At 40.5% G+C, this 16961-nt stretch overlaps 1 protein-coding gene across 4 annotated transcripts in view; it reads right to left on the bottom strand.

Moving 5' to 3' along the window:
* Positions 1–16961, bottom strand: part of LOC137384287 (septin-9-like) — a 413392-nt gene that overhangs the window by 264321 nt on the left and 132110 nt on the right. The window lies entirely within an intron of this gene.

The following is a 16961-nucleotide window of genomic DNA, read 5'->3' as shown; positions in this document are numbered from 1 at the left end:
ATGGAATTTAAAATGCCGATTTGTGGCTGGGACTGAGACTTCTGAATGGCATGTCACCCCTTTTGTGTCAGGGTATGAGGAAATGTAACATGGAGAGTTGTAAACCTTGGGGAGAAGTAAACCTGCTACAAGTAGTGGGTCAAACAGGAAGCAATGACACAGCAAAGAGTAGAGTAAAGGTCTTGCAGAAGGGGTTAAGTTTTAAGCTGAAGTACAAGATCACAAGGGTAGTCTCAGGTTTACACCTGATACCATACGATGGATCACCCAAGCATAGTGGGCTAGATACATCGCTGCATGGCCAGAGAGATGGCGTAGAAGGGAAGGTTTTAGATTCCTAAGGCATTAAGACAAGTTCTGAGAAAGTTGGAAGTTTTCAAGATGGAAAGGTTCCACCCAAAACAGATTGTTACCAGTGTTCTTGCAGAGTAGTTAAACATGGTAGTGAGAACATTTAAACCAATAAAAGGCAGAGGTAGGGATCAAATCAGTTAATTTCTTTCCTTCTTGAGCTGTTGAGTAAGGAATAGAAATGCAGTGAAAACCTAAAATTCTTGACCAAAAACTTTTGGTTACCCCTCCTAATATCTCCATCTCTGGTTTGACTTCCATTTTAGGCTGATTACGTTTTTGTGAAGTGCCTTGGAATATTTTTCTATGTTAAAGCTAGTTGTCGTCAACGTGGTTGTGAATTACTTTGATTTCTAACTATAGGTTATCCTATGAATTATATTTGGTTATAGGTACAAGTACAGTTGCATAAGAATCAAAGTTGGAAGGAAGGGTTTTTATTTGAATATCAAAAGGAGTTGAGCATGACTTCCCATTTAAAATATGAAATAAATAAAAAAAAAAAAACTTGAAAATCCTGTGTTCATTTCAGACAATAGGAAAATCAGGATGTTGCTCTAAGCTGACCACCTCATTGGGTCAAATCTCATTTGAGCAGCCGCATGGATAATTGACCAAGAGTAGTTTTAATTTACTTCTAATGAAATATCTCAACTGGCCATTTATTGTAGTCTATTATCTGCAAGTCCTTTCCAAACTCCTGGTTGTCCTTTTGAGTATACATTCTGTGGTTCTGATGCTACTTTAGTGTCTTGGTAACCTCTTGAGAAAATCAGAGGGTGGGGACGATGTATTCCAACCATATTCACATAGAGCAAGTGAAAACAGCACATTTCTCCTACCATCTAATAATTAGTAAAAGATCTTCATCTCAAACCTGATTTGTGTTGAGATTTTCTTGAATACTTGTTTCTTTTTTCTATATTTTTTTTAAAAGCAGAGAGAAAACTGAAGCAACAACTGCCAGTTTCACATTAAATCCTGGCATCCTGCTGGTTTTAAATGTCTGCCTCCAACAGTTATTGCTAGTGAAAGAGCAGCAGCCAACAGTCCAGAATTTTTTCCATGCTCATGGAGGTTTGGGAAGAGAAAGAAGGAAGATGACAATATTCTTGTATTTCATTTCTGGAAGGAAGGGAGAGGGAATTATTTCTACAAGAACTTTTACAGCAGCCATTGCATAATGCAATTTTAAGGAAATCAAAAATCAACTCATGACTATGAATGCGTTAAATTATGCAAAAAGTAGCTTGCGATCGGATATTTGACATCTAGGGTCACAATGTAAATGCAATGCCAGGTTGTCAAAACCTAAAGTCAAAAACTGATCTCCTGGGTGGCTTTAAAGCCTTCAGCTTCTCCCATCCCGCTGCATCTGGACTGCAGTTTAACCACTACCCCATTTTCTGTTTTCTCTAAAAATATAAAACTTCTGTTTGGTTAAAAACAAACAGAAAAAGTACTGGCAAGGTCAAACAGGGTTTGAAAAGAAAGTTTGCTTGATAGGATTGGCAGGCCAGTTGGAAAAAAATATTTCATGTTCAAAAACTCTAGTGAAGTCCATGAGGATTAAAAAGTATTTAATTTGCCACTGAATGGAGACCACAGAATTCAAAGGAAATACATTTCCAAGCAAAACCATTCTCTGAATAAATCTCCTCTGTTACAAAAACGTGGCAGGACGATCAGTGAGTCATTGCGTGTGACTCACTCTTCAGCTGGGTTAGCTTTCTTCAAAAAGCACTTCAATTGAGTAACACAAAAGGATGAGATGGTCATGTATAAGAATTTTTCTTTTACTTTGTTAGATTAAAAATTAATATTCTTTTCCCCATATTCAGGATAAATGCCAATGTTGTAATTCAAAGGAGAGATTTTTTTCTTTAAAATTGCTGTGTCTTTAGCTCATATCTTCATGCTTCTGGCTGGATACTTACAGCCATGGGACAGCTACAAAACTTGATCCCTGTCTCACCCATGTCCCTGTAATCAGATACCAGGGCAAGTCAGGGATCACAAAATTATGTTTCTTTTCTGATGCTAAAGATCACATTTCCACCTCTGTACCATCACCCGACTTCACGGCTGTCTCAGCTCATCGGCTGCTGAAACCCTCATTCATAACTTCATTACCTCCAGACTTGACTATTCCAATGCACGCCTGGCTGGTCTCCCACATTCTACCCTCCGTAAACTTGAGGCCATCCAAAACTGTGCTGCCCATGTCTTAACTTGCATCAATTCCCGTTCCCCTAGCACTCCTGTGCTCTTTGACCTACATTGGCTTCTAGTCAAGCAACGTCTTGATTTTAAAATTCTCATCTTTTTTTCAAATGCTTCCTTGGCTTCGCCCCTCACTATCTCTGTAATCTCTTCCAGCCCCAAACTTGCCAAGATATTTGTGCTCCTGCAATTCTGGCCTGTTGTGCATCCCTGAGTTTAATTGCTTCACCATTGATGGTTGTGTTTTAAGTTACCTAGGCCCCAAGCTCTGGAATACCCCCTCACTTTCCTCCTTTAAGACACTCCTTAAAACCTACCTTTTTGACCAGGTTTTTGGTCATCTAACCTAATATCTCATGTAGCTCGGTGTCATATTTTGTTTTTTATAATGCTCCTATAAAAGTGCCTTGGACATTTTATTATATTTGTATAACAAATGTAATGCAAGTTTTTGCTGTCTTTGTGCTTAATGGCATAGATTTTGTCAAACTGTTGCTTTTACTATTAGTTACAATTAGTCCCCTAAAAAACAGAAGCAAAAGGGAAAACATTAAAAACAGTAAATGTCCAGGAATTACTAGCCTTCAGCCACGGTCAGATTCCTTCTTGTACAATGATCCTAAATTTTGACAACTGACCAGCCCAAAGCAAAGCCATGGCCCCAGCTGAATCCTGCCCCCAACTGAGGATAGCTCATCTGGGCAGTACAGCCATGGCTAGATCCCCTGGCATTCTGCACCCGCCAGCAGAAAATATGGCCTGTGGCCTACTTCCCTACCACCACACCCAAGGAAAGAGAAAAGGAAAAAGGGAGTGGAGAAAGAGGAAGAAAAGGAGGATAACAGACAAGCAAGATGTAGCCCTGTGCTCTAATTTACTGTTAACCATGCCACTGCTTCATTAAAATAGTTCAAAAATAATTTCCATCACTAAGCTTCTAAAAAAACAAAACCAAAGGGGTCAAAAAATGATTATATTGCACATAGAATACATTTTTCTAAACCTTAACAGTCACAACTATCCTTTGCATCAAAGGACCAAGAGTCCAAAGTGTCTTTGTATTTTTGAATAAAGCAACGATAAATGATTAACATGGAACTTAATGGTCCTGACTCATGAATTGCGTGTATGTTCTCTCAGTAGATCCTTGAACTGCAGAATCAGCAAAATGAACCAACAATTTTTTTTTTTAAGATCACATGACTTGTCTGGTCCAGAACACCTTCATCAAGGAGAACTGCTTCTGGACCCAGAAGAGTTAAGATAATAAAGCCATTATTTCTCTATGCCAAGAATACCTCAATGGCAACATTTCTAACATGAATCTCAGCTGATAAAATAAACTGGGATCATTACTAAAACCTACTGTTGGGAAACAGCAGAAACTGCTAAAGTTTTTATAATGAGCTAGAATGATTTTATAAGCATGCAGCCAGACCCAAAATTTCCAATTAAAACAAAGAAAAACCATTTTTAATACTGGAAGAAGCCTGCATAAGATCAGTTTTGAATATTAAAATAACATGGAATTCTCACACACTTAGAATTGAGGTATTGCGAAGAGTGGTTTTCTCCCATCACGGTTTCTTCCAACTTCGCTGAGTATAGCTTTCTTGGCTTTGGACATTTTTGCATTATTGCAAAGTATAATCGTTTCCTTACAAAACTTGCAATACCCACCTGAAAGAACTTGCATTTACAAAGCACTTTTCAAAACCTCAAGACGTCCCAAAGCTCTTTATAGGCAATTAAGTACTTTTAATAATGACTACAATCTGTTTTAGGATATGTTGGTCGAGAGGCAAATATTGGACCTCGAAGACAGCTCATCGGGGGTGCAATCGATGTTGCCCTGCACCTGGATGAATGCAGCAATGGAGGCAAAACCCAATGCCCTCTGCCCCTGTGAGAGCATGCATTAAGTGAGTATACTGTCCAGCTGGGGCAAAGACTGCATCAGTGACCTGCAAAATGCAGTGGGGTGCTTGCGAGATACCACTAAGGTCCACAGCTGATCCTTGGAAGGTGGCATAAGCAAAGACGTTCAAGGCCACATTGGCTGACATCCACTGGCAGGGCATGGCAACCAGTGCTGCGAGGTGTGAGGTCTTCAGTTATGAGATCAGAGATCCGTGACCATCTGCCTGGAGAGTTGCAGTCTCCTGTGGTACTGGGTCATGGTCATCTACAGGTCGTTCTGCTTGACAGTAGATCCTGTATTGAAGGTATGGTTCAGTTGTCTTCCTGCCCTTTTATCTTCTCCTGTGCCCTCCTGGTGCTCAGGGCTCTGCCTTTCCTGTGGGGAGTGTTGCCCTTCATTGCTATTGGGCCACAAAATCTGACAGTTGTGCCCCCATTGCCAGCTGCAACCTTCCTTCTGGACAGATGGCTGCACAATGGTCCTTGGCAATCTTTCCCCCTCTCTTCTGCCCCTAGGATCCTAGGATGCTGGGGGATGGCAGGCATGGGGTGGGGGGGAGGGCGTGGTTGGCTGTGGTGTTGGCGATAACCCCATTCAATACCTGAGCAGAGTACTCACACCTCCTTAGAGAGATACAGCACTGAAACAGGCCCTTTGACTCACTGATTGTGTGCCGACCATCAACTACCCATTTTTACTAATCCTACCTTAATCCCATATTCCCTACAACATTCCCACCTTCCCTCAATTCCCCTACCACCTACCGACACTAGGGCCAATTTACAATGGCCAATTTACCCATCAACCTGCAAGTCTTTGGTTGTGGAAGGAAACCGGAGCACCCGGCGGAAACTCACGCGGTCACAGGGAGAATTTGCAAACTCCACACAGGCAGTACCCAGAATCGAACCCAGGTCGCTGGAGCTGTGAGGCTGCAGTGCTAACCACTGCGCCACTCCTTACCAAATGCCAAGTCCCCCTTGCCCTGCTGACCCTCTTATGGGGCTGGGGTGATTCCCTGGGTATCAATTACTGGTTCCCCACTACGTACTGTCTCCCTTCAGCTGATCTGCAACAGACACCTCCCTATGCAGCCCCTTAAACATTCCACCCTCCCCTCCAACAATCTTTTAAACTACTTTAATTGGCCTCAATAGGGAGGAGAGCCTGATCCCTGTCCCACCCTTCCACTGCCCTGTTTAAAATTGCTGTTGATGAGAACAGCATCCTGAAATTGACACGCCAGCCGTGCCAGTATTTTCAGCCCCCGCCCTTGCTTCCATTCCTGATCTTGCAGGGGTGGCCTGAAAATTCAGCCCACCATATTTAAACATTTGCAGTTCTTTTTGCTCACTTCAATAGATGAACTAATTATTCAAAGTGGACACAGGCAGGATAAGAGCTATCATCTTTTGTGATGTCCCAAAACTAGCATCTTATAAAACACATTTCTGAATTTTTTTTTTTTAAATAACAAAATATCCTGGATAAATAGAAATTAAGTTTCCAGTGTACAGAACAGCTGGCCATTGGCCACAGAGGACTTTTAAGTGGGTGAATATTTTTAGAACCATGCTCTCTTAAACCTTCCGAATAAAAGCATAAATTATTTTGTTTATTACAAACAGTAGCCTGGCATCAAAAAACCCACATAAACACAACCAAAAGAAAATAAAAAATCCCAATTATATTAACTTACAAATTATGAAGTTACTGCTGATTTATAGAAGTTAGGCACTTGGCCTTGTAGGTTAAAAAAAAGGCCCTAAATGAGCATACCCCCAGGAGTTTCACTAAACTCAACATTGTTAGAACTAAATTTTATGGACCCTTCCCTCACCCCACTCCGAGATGGAGGGGCCTATAGAATTGCGACGGATGTGGGGGTGGAGGGCCCGTCACCTCCCCGTCGCAATGCAATTTGGCCAGGGATGGGATAGGCTAATGACAGCCTTCCACCCAGAGGCCAATTGAAGCCCTCAAATTTCCTATTAATGGCCTCTTTCGACTGCTGCTGGGATTTAACCAGTGGCAGAGGGGTTGCCTTCTGTCATGCAGGGATGTCACCCAGTAAAACAAGGTGATCCCCCTGTGGGTAATCTGTGATCCATGGGAGGGCCACCACCAGGAAAACCTGCAACTCCCTGAACCCCAATCCCCAGGCACTCAACATCCCCCTTGCCAGAGGCTTCTAGACTGGCCCCGGTGACATTGCTTCACCTACCTGGGTCTGGGGCTCCAGCGTTAGGCCTGGGTCCAAGGCCTCTGCAGTACTGGCAGTGGCCACTGATCCTAGTGGCGCTGCCGATACAGCAGAGCTGTCAGCCCTGTGAGTGGCTGACAGCTCTTGGAGGCACAATCCCCATCTTTAAAAGGGTGGTGGATTCTGGTGCCAGGCTGTTAATTGGTCTGGCGCCACAGTATCGCTCCAGCTGGCTAAGCCATGAATTCCCCCCACCTTTTTGACCTGGTGCTCGGAGCTCCACTACGGGCACTTCGACTTTCAAAATTGTACTACAAGGGATTTTAAACGCCAGTATAGGTTCTGCCAGGGACATTGGGCTCCAGACCTCATTACAGTCTTGGTCCAAACATGGACAAAAGAGCTGAATTCCAGAGTTGAATACAGAATGACTGCCCTTGACATCAAGGCAGCATTTGACTGAGCATCAAGCAGCTCCAGCAAAATTGAAGTCAAAGGGAATCGTGGGGAGAACTCTCCACTGGTTGGAGTCATACCTAGCACAAAGGAAGGGGGTTGTGCTGGCTTGAAACCAATCATCTTAGTCCCTGGACATTGAGACAGGAAGTTCCTCAGGGCAGTGTCCTCAGCTCAACCATCTTCAGTTGCTTCATCAATGACCTTCCCTCCATCATGAGGTCAGAAGTGGGGATGTACACCCATGATTTCAGTGTTCAATACCATTCGTGACTCCTCAGATACTGAAGCAGTCCATGGCCACATGCAGCACGATGTGGTCAACTTTTAAGCTGGAGCTGACAAGTAACATTCACGCCACACAAGTGCCAGGCAATGACCATCTCAAACAAGAGAGAATCTAATCATCTGCCCTTGATGTTCAATGGCATTACCATCACTGAATTCCCCACCAACATCCTAGAGGTTACCTTAACTGGGCTAGCCATGCAAATACTGTGGCTACAAGAGCAGGTCAGAGGCTGGGATTCCTGCGGCAAGTAACTCACCTCCTGTCTCCCCAATGCCTGTCCATTATCCACTAGACCCAAGTCAAGAGTATGATGGAATACTCTCCACTTGCCTGTATAAATGCAGCTCCAACAACACTCAAGAAGCTCGACACCATCCAGGACAGCAGCCCACTTGATCAGCACCTCATCCATACCACCACACGGTGGCAGCAGTCTGTACCATCTACAAGATTCACTGCAGCAACTCGCCACACCTCCTTCAACAGCACCTTCCAAACCCGTGACCTCTATCACCTAGAAGGATAAGGGCAACAGATGCAAGGGAACTACCTGCAAGTTCCCCATCCAAGTCACACACCATCCTGACTTGGAACTATGTTGCTGTTCCTTCACTGTCATTGGGTCAAAAACCTGGAACTCCCTCCCTAACAGCACTCTGGGCATACCTATACCATATGGACTGTAGCAGGTCAAGATGACAGCTCAGCACCACCTTCTCAGTGGCAATTAGGGATGGGCAAAAAATGTTGACCTTGCCAGCAATGCTCACATCCCATGAATGAATAATTGAAAAAAATACCCCTCAAAAATTATGGTTTTTTTTGTGATAGAAGGTTGCAGTCACATTTCCCAATTCTCTGGGCTTGTGCTATACTAACTAAACCCAATTACAAGTCAGGACAAGCTTGTATATGTAAATCACCTTTAAGTTGTATATGCTATCTCAGTACATTACTGAACGACTGGTACAGTGGAGTACTAATCCAAGAACTGTAAATATTTTAAACCCACAAGACATACAATTACAAAAGCTTGTATTCTTTGGTATCATTGTCTGTGCAAACAGAATTCATGTGTTAAGCAACAGGATGGAAATTCTTGAGTGTACTGTCCCAGGATCTCAGTAGAAAAACCTTTAGGCTTAACAAAAAAAAAAAAAGGACAACCTTGCGTGGAGGAAGCTAAGAAACTGCAAGACATACGTGTATTGCACAACACTTATGATCTATACAAATTGTATTTTGTGAACACATTGTGTTTTTTTAAAAGTTTATTTTACTCTCTATGTTTTGGCTTCCATGATTCTGACTGCTGTCATTGATGAACCCCAACTCTAATATCTAGAGAATGTTTAGAGGCAAAATTGTGCCAAGGAAACAAACAGGTTTTCAGATTATTTCAACTAATGGTTCTATCCAGTATCTGTTTGTGATCTTTCTTAACTGCAGAAGCCAACATAGTGACAACACGACACTTTTTTTTTTAAGGCTTTTATGTGCCAAACAAAATAGTAGTAGTTAAGCTTAGCAGCTCCATTAGGCAGGACTTCCTACCTCAGAGAGGCTTCCCAGGCCCAGTGGAGGCGGGCTCACCTCCGACTTTTGGGCCAGTGGGTGGGGCCTCCCGCCCAACGTAAAACTCCAGCTAATACCTCAAGGCATCTTAAACTTACATGTTCCAGTAACTAACTTAGATTCCAAAAGGGGATGCCAGTCAACCAAATGCTTAAATGTATCATGTAGACAGTAGTATTTGAATTCAATGGCATGGCTCATTTTGTGAGTTTCCATTTTCAGACAAGCCAGCTAATTACTGCAACAAAACAATGCTGGAACATTCGACTACAAGTTAAACAGGTGTTTAACTCCTTATGTACTGTGACAGAATTGAAGTCAATACCAAGTTAATGCTAAAATCAAGGCCCCCCAAAAATACAGGTTTGTGACATCAGGATTATGGAATATTGCTTTATTGACACTCATTACTACATTTAATTATATCAGAGGACCAATATTTTCCTCCAACAAAGCAATGTACAAATAATCATCACGTTTGCATTATAAGCCTGTGATTTAACTCAAAGTAGATCTTATTACAGTCGAGTGAATTGAACAGTCACATTTCCTCCACAATTTTAATAGAAAACTTACCATTTGGTGTTTCCCTACAACTTTATCTTGTGTTTGTGGCAAAAGAGAGGAGATTTCTATTGACTTAGAGTCCCCTATGACCCAAAAGCTGTGCCATTGTATGTGCTGCATGAATGAACATGCCTAGATTTAACAATTAACTTTTCAGTTCTGGTATATTTAGTCACTGGAGAACATGAGGGATGGCAACCAAATTCTCCTGTACTTCCATAAAGGCAGTCAGGCCACTGCTGCTTACAATATAGAAATACTTTGTTAAGATTTATTTATTAGATAAATACAGAGAAAAGTCAAAAAGATGCAAAATACTGAATCAGTGTAATCCTTGGAAAAAAACCGATAGATTTAGAATCAGTTCGCACACCCTTTCTGCAGTGTTTGTGTTCACTCAGATTTATTCCCTAGTATATTGCATCTGGAAAATCTACTATGAGCCATGCAAATTTTCTATTGATCCTTGAAGCTTGGGTCTCTTAAATGAACTAAATGAAACAACCATAAATTTTTACAAGTGTCATATTATGTTTTTCCTTTACAGAAGGAGATTGAAGCCCAGAATTTCTATTGGGGGGTGGGGGTGGGGGAAATGGGGATTCTACTGATTTCTCTATGATTACTTCAGTGGAAACCTCAGAAATAGTGTAAATGGCTATTTACAAAAAGCCTTTAAAACAAACAAATACAGAAAATCTATTTGAGATTAGATGGTTCCCATCAAGTATGCTATCAGATACACTGCAACCAGTTCTATTTATTGGTTACCATTGAGAGTAATGGAGTACCTTCAGAAAGCAGTTTTTAACCCATGATAGTGCGTTTTTTGTGGCCTATTTTTTTTTTTAAAAAAGAGACAAAACAAATCCAGGGAACTATAGACAGATTAGCTCAACATTGAATAAGAATTTCATTATCTTTCCTACCAAAGATGTAGTAGAAAAACATTTAGAAACTGAAAATGCAAGAGCAGTCAGCACAGATTTCAAAAGGCAAGTTCATGCTTGACCAACATTTGTGAATTCTTTGGCACAGTAACACTAAGAGTAGGCCAGGGCAATACAGAAGACATAATATATTTGGATTTTCAAAAGGATTTGAATAAAAGTACTGCATAGCAGCTTCATGTTTAAGGTCAGAATACGTGGAGTCAGGAGACAAGCAGCAGAATGGAAAGCGTACTGGCTGCAAAACAGAAAATAGAGTAGGACCTAAAGCTAGTTACTTAGACTGGCAAAAGATGGAAAGCAGTGTTCCAGAAAGGTTCCGTGCTGGGATGACTACTGTTCACAGCGTAAATAAACAATTGAGAGTCTGGAATTAAAAAAAAAACAATTTCTAAATTTGCGGACGACCCCAAATTGGGAGCTATAGTTAATACAGTAGAGGACTGCAAGTAAATACAGGAAGACATTAATATACTTGAGAATGGGCATGTAATTAGCAAATGAACTTCAAGATAACAGCGAGGTGGTAAATGTTGGTAGGAAGAATAAGTAGGCCCCAAACTGTTTGGAAAATACGTGTCTAAAAGGGGTAGAGGAGCAGAGAGATCTGGGGATACAGATGGACAAATCACGAAAAGTGGCATCACTGATTAATTAGGTCATAAATTTTAAAAAGGCAAACATGCACTGGGGTTCATTTCAAAGGACCAGAATTGAAAAGCAGAGAAGTTATGTTATACTTGGAAAGAACCTTGGGTTGACCCCACTTGGAGTACTGTAAACAGTTCTGGTCTCCATATTCTAAAAATACAGAGGCATGGAGAAGGTTGAAAAAACAAAGATTTACTAGAATGTAACCAGAACTGAGGGGTTATACCTATTAAGATTAAACAGAATGAGGCTCTTTTCTCTAGAAAAGACTCAGGGATGACCCAATAGAGGTTTTTAAGTTTATAAGGGTTTGATAGGGTAGACATATTCCCATTTGCAAGGAAAACTAAAACATGGGGTCATAAATATATATATTTGACACTAATAAATCCAGTAGGGGATTTAGAAAAAACTTCTTTACCCAGAAAGTGGTTAGAATGTGGAACTCGCTCCACAAGCTGCAGTTGAGGCAACTAGCATAGATGCATTTAAGGGGAAGCTCGATAAATACATGAGAAAGAAAGGAATAGAAGGGTATGTTAACAGGGTTAGATGGGAGGAAGATCATGTGGAGTATAAGCATCAGCATGGACATGTTGGGCTGAAAGGACAATTTCTGTGCTATAAAAACTACTTAATACAGAAATCCTCCTTTGAAAAAAAATGAAGCAAGAATTGTACCGACTTGGCAGGTTTTATATAAAATAAAAACAAAGTGATGGAAATACTCTGCAGGTCAGGCAGCATCTGTGTAGAGAGAGTAACATTTCAGGTCGGTGATCTTATTTGATTTCCTGTTTCTGCACCCTTTCTTCTTTCTAATCTCACAATAGGCAGAGTACATACTTATTGGTGACCACCCTAAACTTGATCTTGAGCATACAACATATATCATCTCAGTAAAAGACTCAGGTACAGTATATATTTTCAGGGCAAAAGATCAGTGGAACACAACATAGTAAAACATCACCCAAATTTACAAGCATAATCAAAACTGCAAATTACAATAAAATTCATTTCTGAAGCAGGCAAAACAAAGTTGGGTATAGATTTCAACTTTTAAATAAATAGTTTATTGGAAACTTTATTTACAACCAGCACAAACATTGCAAAACACTCTTCAGTTAGTTATCACTGTTGGCACGTACATAAAATTGTAGCCATTTTGTGCACATCAAGATTCTACAAACATTGATTTGTGGTTGGCCAGGATACCAGGACAACTGTCTGCTTTTTGAATTGGGGCCTTAGTATTTTTAGCCACAATAAAACAGGCAGATGTGTCTTAGATATGGGATAGCACCTTGGCCAATGCAACATTTCCTCTATCATTTGCTGGTGTCAGTTTAGAATATGTGCTCAAACCTTGTGTGGAGCTGGAACATGTAGTCTTCTGCCTCAGGATTAACTGTTGCTAATTTTAGCAAAGCTGACACTACAAAGGCATAAAATGAAGTCTTTTAAAGTGTTTTTCCATCTGTCAGTTGGATGATCAATGGTTAAGAGTTCTTTTAAATTGTAAAACATATCTACAGTTCAATCTGAGCTATTGTAGTATACAATCCATGTAAATTGTTTATTTTTGACCCATTATCCTTCAATTTTCCTACCATTTTCTCCTTCAGGTCCCAATAGGACTAGAGTTTCCTGTGGTGGTGGGGACATATAGAGTATTAGCTTGATGGTCTCTGATTTTTCTCTTCCTTCTTTCAGAGGTCCTCGTCCTTTATTCAGCAACAACTCAGTGCTTAATTCAGCAGAAAATAATTGCTTGTACATTGTTTTGAAATGTAAATACTGTATTGTGTCCAGACCAGAGCCTCGAAAATAACACATTGATACTCCAAGAATGATTTGCAGAAATAAACATTGTATCCTGCAATTTGCAGTGTTTGGGATCTCATTATGTTTGGATAAATAGGACAAGCTACAAAATTACAAGATTACACATAAAACTGAAGTTATTTTAATGCAGTTCTCAGAAATTTAGGTTTCAGTTTATAAATAAAAGATGACTGAACCAAATTCATATTACAGAGCTTCTACTGTGGTAGCGCGAAAAATGAGCCCTTCAAATTTTTGATACACTTGACCCTTCCAGGGTCATTTGAGGTAGACTGGGCACTTAAGCAACAGGTGAAGCCAGATGTTTCACACTGCTATGTAATAGCAACACAAGTAGTATTTTCCACTAACAGGATGCTGCCGTCAAGCCAAAACGACACTTGCCTACCACATGAGTAATGTGATATATAAATGCCAGTGCAGATGTGATGCAAGGTATGTAAGCCATACATCCCAACAACTGACAGATTATAACAGTACATCCTTTCAGCTGTTCACAATAGGCAGAGTACTGACAGTGCTCAACCAGCCCATGCTTGCAAAACTCAAACATAGGGCTGAATTTTATAAGGCTCCTGACATTGGGGGTTGTGGTGGGAGGACCAGAAAATCCTTCCTTGGGAGACCTGCCATGGACCTCGACGCCCGGGGGCAGGGGGGGCGGGGGGGAAAGAGGGGAATGGTCGGGAGTTGGGAAAAAAAAAAATTTTTGGTGGGGGGGGGCGGGTGGGGAGAAAAAAAAAAAAAAAAAAAAAAAGAGGAAAAATAATTAACTATTTATTCATGGGGGGGTGGGGGGGGGGCAGTGGGAGAGGCATTGCAGGTGCAAACAAATTTTTATTTCAATTTTTCAAAAAAACCTGTGCCTTTAAAAATTTACATCTCGCTAAAGGGCTTGAATCCTTTTAAAAATGGCGGCAGTACCTGCACGGTGGTGCCAGACGCTGTTGCCGGGGATGAAGTGCCTGCACCCTCTACGTCATCAGTGGCAGGCGTTCCTCCCACTCCATGTAAATAAGCTGCCACGCGAAATATCGCAGTGGCTAAGTTGCGCATGCACAATGCCTTTTTTTCACGCAGCGGTGAGCTTTCAAAATTCAGCCCATAATGTCTAACGTTAGATGCGATTCTGCAATTGGACAGAGTGTGCCAAGAATTATATTAACAATTTAAAGATCAGTCAGGCTAGCAATGCGATTCAGTTATGCTTCCTAGAAGCTACATATATTCATACACGGGGACCTGTCCTCTGCAGGCAAAAGGAACATGTCCAGGCTTTGCGCCTTTTTTGAATTAAACAAAAAAGCGTGGGACGACAATAGTTCCCTGATGACATTACCATGGTAATGTCTCGACTAGTTGACTTGTCAACCAATCAGCATCCTTTTCTCATGCAGTATAAATTGTTGCTCCCTTAGAAATTTGACATTCTTGCATCTGTCCTGATGAATGCAAGACAAAAAGCTTCGACCACATACCTTTTTTTATTAAGATTTTCTTTGTCTTACCTATAGTGCCCGCAAATGAAGTGAAATATTCACTTATGCTTCAAAGCATAGCTCATTAATGACAGCTTTAAACTGGTTCTATGAGCTGCATTTAAATAAAATAATGGGATTCTGAGCCATAAAAAGGGCAGATTATACAACCCAGGATCCCAATCTATTTGAATCAAATCTTGCTTGGCTAGGCCTTTTTTTTTAAATAAAAGAGTTGCTTATTTTTGCAAGTTTATTTTGTCTCTGGTCTAATACTGCAAGAATTAATTCAGTGTGACAATTTGGAGGGATCTAATCTGAAAGCCAAGACAAAGAAAATATACAAAATGTAACCAATTGGGTGTTCCACGTTCTTCAGCTTTCCGCTTGATGTGTCATCACATGTTCTGGTGCCTACTGTAGACAGGGGAGCACAGAATAGAGGGGGGACCATTCTAAACTGGATTAAAATCCCAGACTGCCAACGTAAACAAATACTGTTCTGATTGTGTTGCAACACAAAGTTCTTTAATGATGCATTTTATCTTGTGCTATTCAAAGTTCCGATGATGTCAAAAAAAAAAGGCACCACACTAATTACTCTGGTATATGAATAGCAGGGTGATTGGGTATTTGAATATTTTTCATGTAAAAACATCCAAGCAACTTTTTGCAAATTCTGGATATTTTAAATTCCAGGCAGGAATATTTCCTTATTAAAGTTGAGCTGAGGCTATTGTGTAAGACAACTACTGAGTTCATAGGGCATTGAAGACTATAATTATAATTATAATATACATTGATTAAGAACTGGACTTTATTATCCTCATTTCTTATAATTGTTAATTAATTCATATAGCATATAATGTTTAGATTTATCCATTATTTGAGTGGAACAATCACAAGAGCTCAGTGTATTCAGATTTGTATATGTTGGACCAAAGGAATTCCCATGCAGTATATCTGCTCTATGCAATAGAGAACAATCGGTTTATTTTGCTCAGGGTTTTCACTTCCTGTCCCACCACCATCAGCTCACCCGGGTACTTGGTGCATTTGCTCAAATACGCAAGGAAGAGTTGACCCACAAGCAAAGTCAGTCTAGGCTGCAGAATTGACAGCAAGGAAATATATGCCGTGTTGAAGTCAGTCACTCTTTAATACAGAGAGTGTACTTGACCTTAAAAACATCAATGTCCAAGGAATCTTTTATTTGCACAGATCCAGTGTGCACTAAATGCGGCTATCCGTACAGTGAAGGAATGCAATAGGGATTGGATTTCAGTTACTGACAGATCATTGGACAGAACAGGGCTTTGTAATAGAGAATGCTTTCAGGCTGTGCATGACCTAAAAACAGAGCAAAGACACCGCAACTAAAATAGTTATCAGATTAGAATATGAACTTAATTGCACTAGTTACTGGAATTATGTCTTTTACTTGAAAAGTTGAACTATATCTTCAGTTTCTAGCATGCAAAAATGAAATTAAAAGACTGTGCACTGAGCAAGCGGAGATTATTTGAAGACAGTCTGTTCATATTTAAATATGGCCTGACCACAGTATTGCCATCAATACCTGTTCATGGGTTATGAAATTAAGGATATCCTGATCAATAATCTTGATAAACGTTGTTCACAAAGTCAATTTGACCAGCTGCTTGCAAAGCTTTTTATGGCCACTCCTGCTTCCAACCGAGAAACCCTTGCACTCCCATCATTTTCTTTTAATTCAAGGCCTGCATAACAGCTACGGCCATAGGGACTGCGACACGTCAAGTTTTCTGGTACATAAGCTTTTAGAAATTGAGTACAGGCCTCTTGACCAAAAAGTCCATGGAGACAAAATATCTAATTAACATTCTTGCATCCATCACACCTCTCAAAAGATGCTACACAAAGGGTTACAACTCTAAAGTATGACATATGTTTGCATTGAAACATTATGTTAAGTTGCTCAAATATTTGAGTAATTAAATCTAAATGAACAGTACGTAGGGAAAAACAAGAAAACCAAGCAAATTCATTACTTTAGCCTCCAAAATTGAGCAAGTTGTCAAATAATTTCTTCCTTAATTTTCATCTGCACCATTTCTTGGCTCAGCTTTGTATATATGGCTAGAGCAGAAGTACAAATATCTAAAAGTTGTGCAAATTTTAAAAAGGAAAGCATTAAATATACCCATAAAATTAGTTCATGTTAGAATGTCTGCCATAGGTTTCCCCACAGACAAACCCAAGATTCTGTGTGGAGCCTAGGGTTTGATTTAGAAATGTGATTTAGGGCGGGATGCAGGCATTTCCAGCTGCTGTTAACAAATTAAGTGTACGTGTGCACTCATGTTTGTCTGCATGTGCATGCTGGATCATGAGTTGCAGTCACTCTGTTCCTGTTGAATTACCATGCAACAACTTTCAGTTACATGTAGTATCTTTAACATAGTAGAAT

Source organism: Heterodontus francisci, chromosome 26, assembly GCF_036365525.1.
Source record: "Heterodontus francisci isolate sHetFra1 chromosome 26, sHetFra1.hap1, whole genome shotgun sequence".
In the NCBI taxonomy this organism is placed as follows: domain Eukaryota; kingdom Metazoa; phylum Chordata; class Chondrichthyes; order Heterodontiformes; family Heterodontidae; genus Heterodontus; species Heterodontus francisci.
The sequence above is the reverse complement of the archived record's forward strand: the minus strand, read 5'-3'. Positions and strand labels throughout refer to the sequence as shown.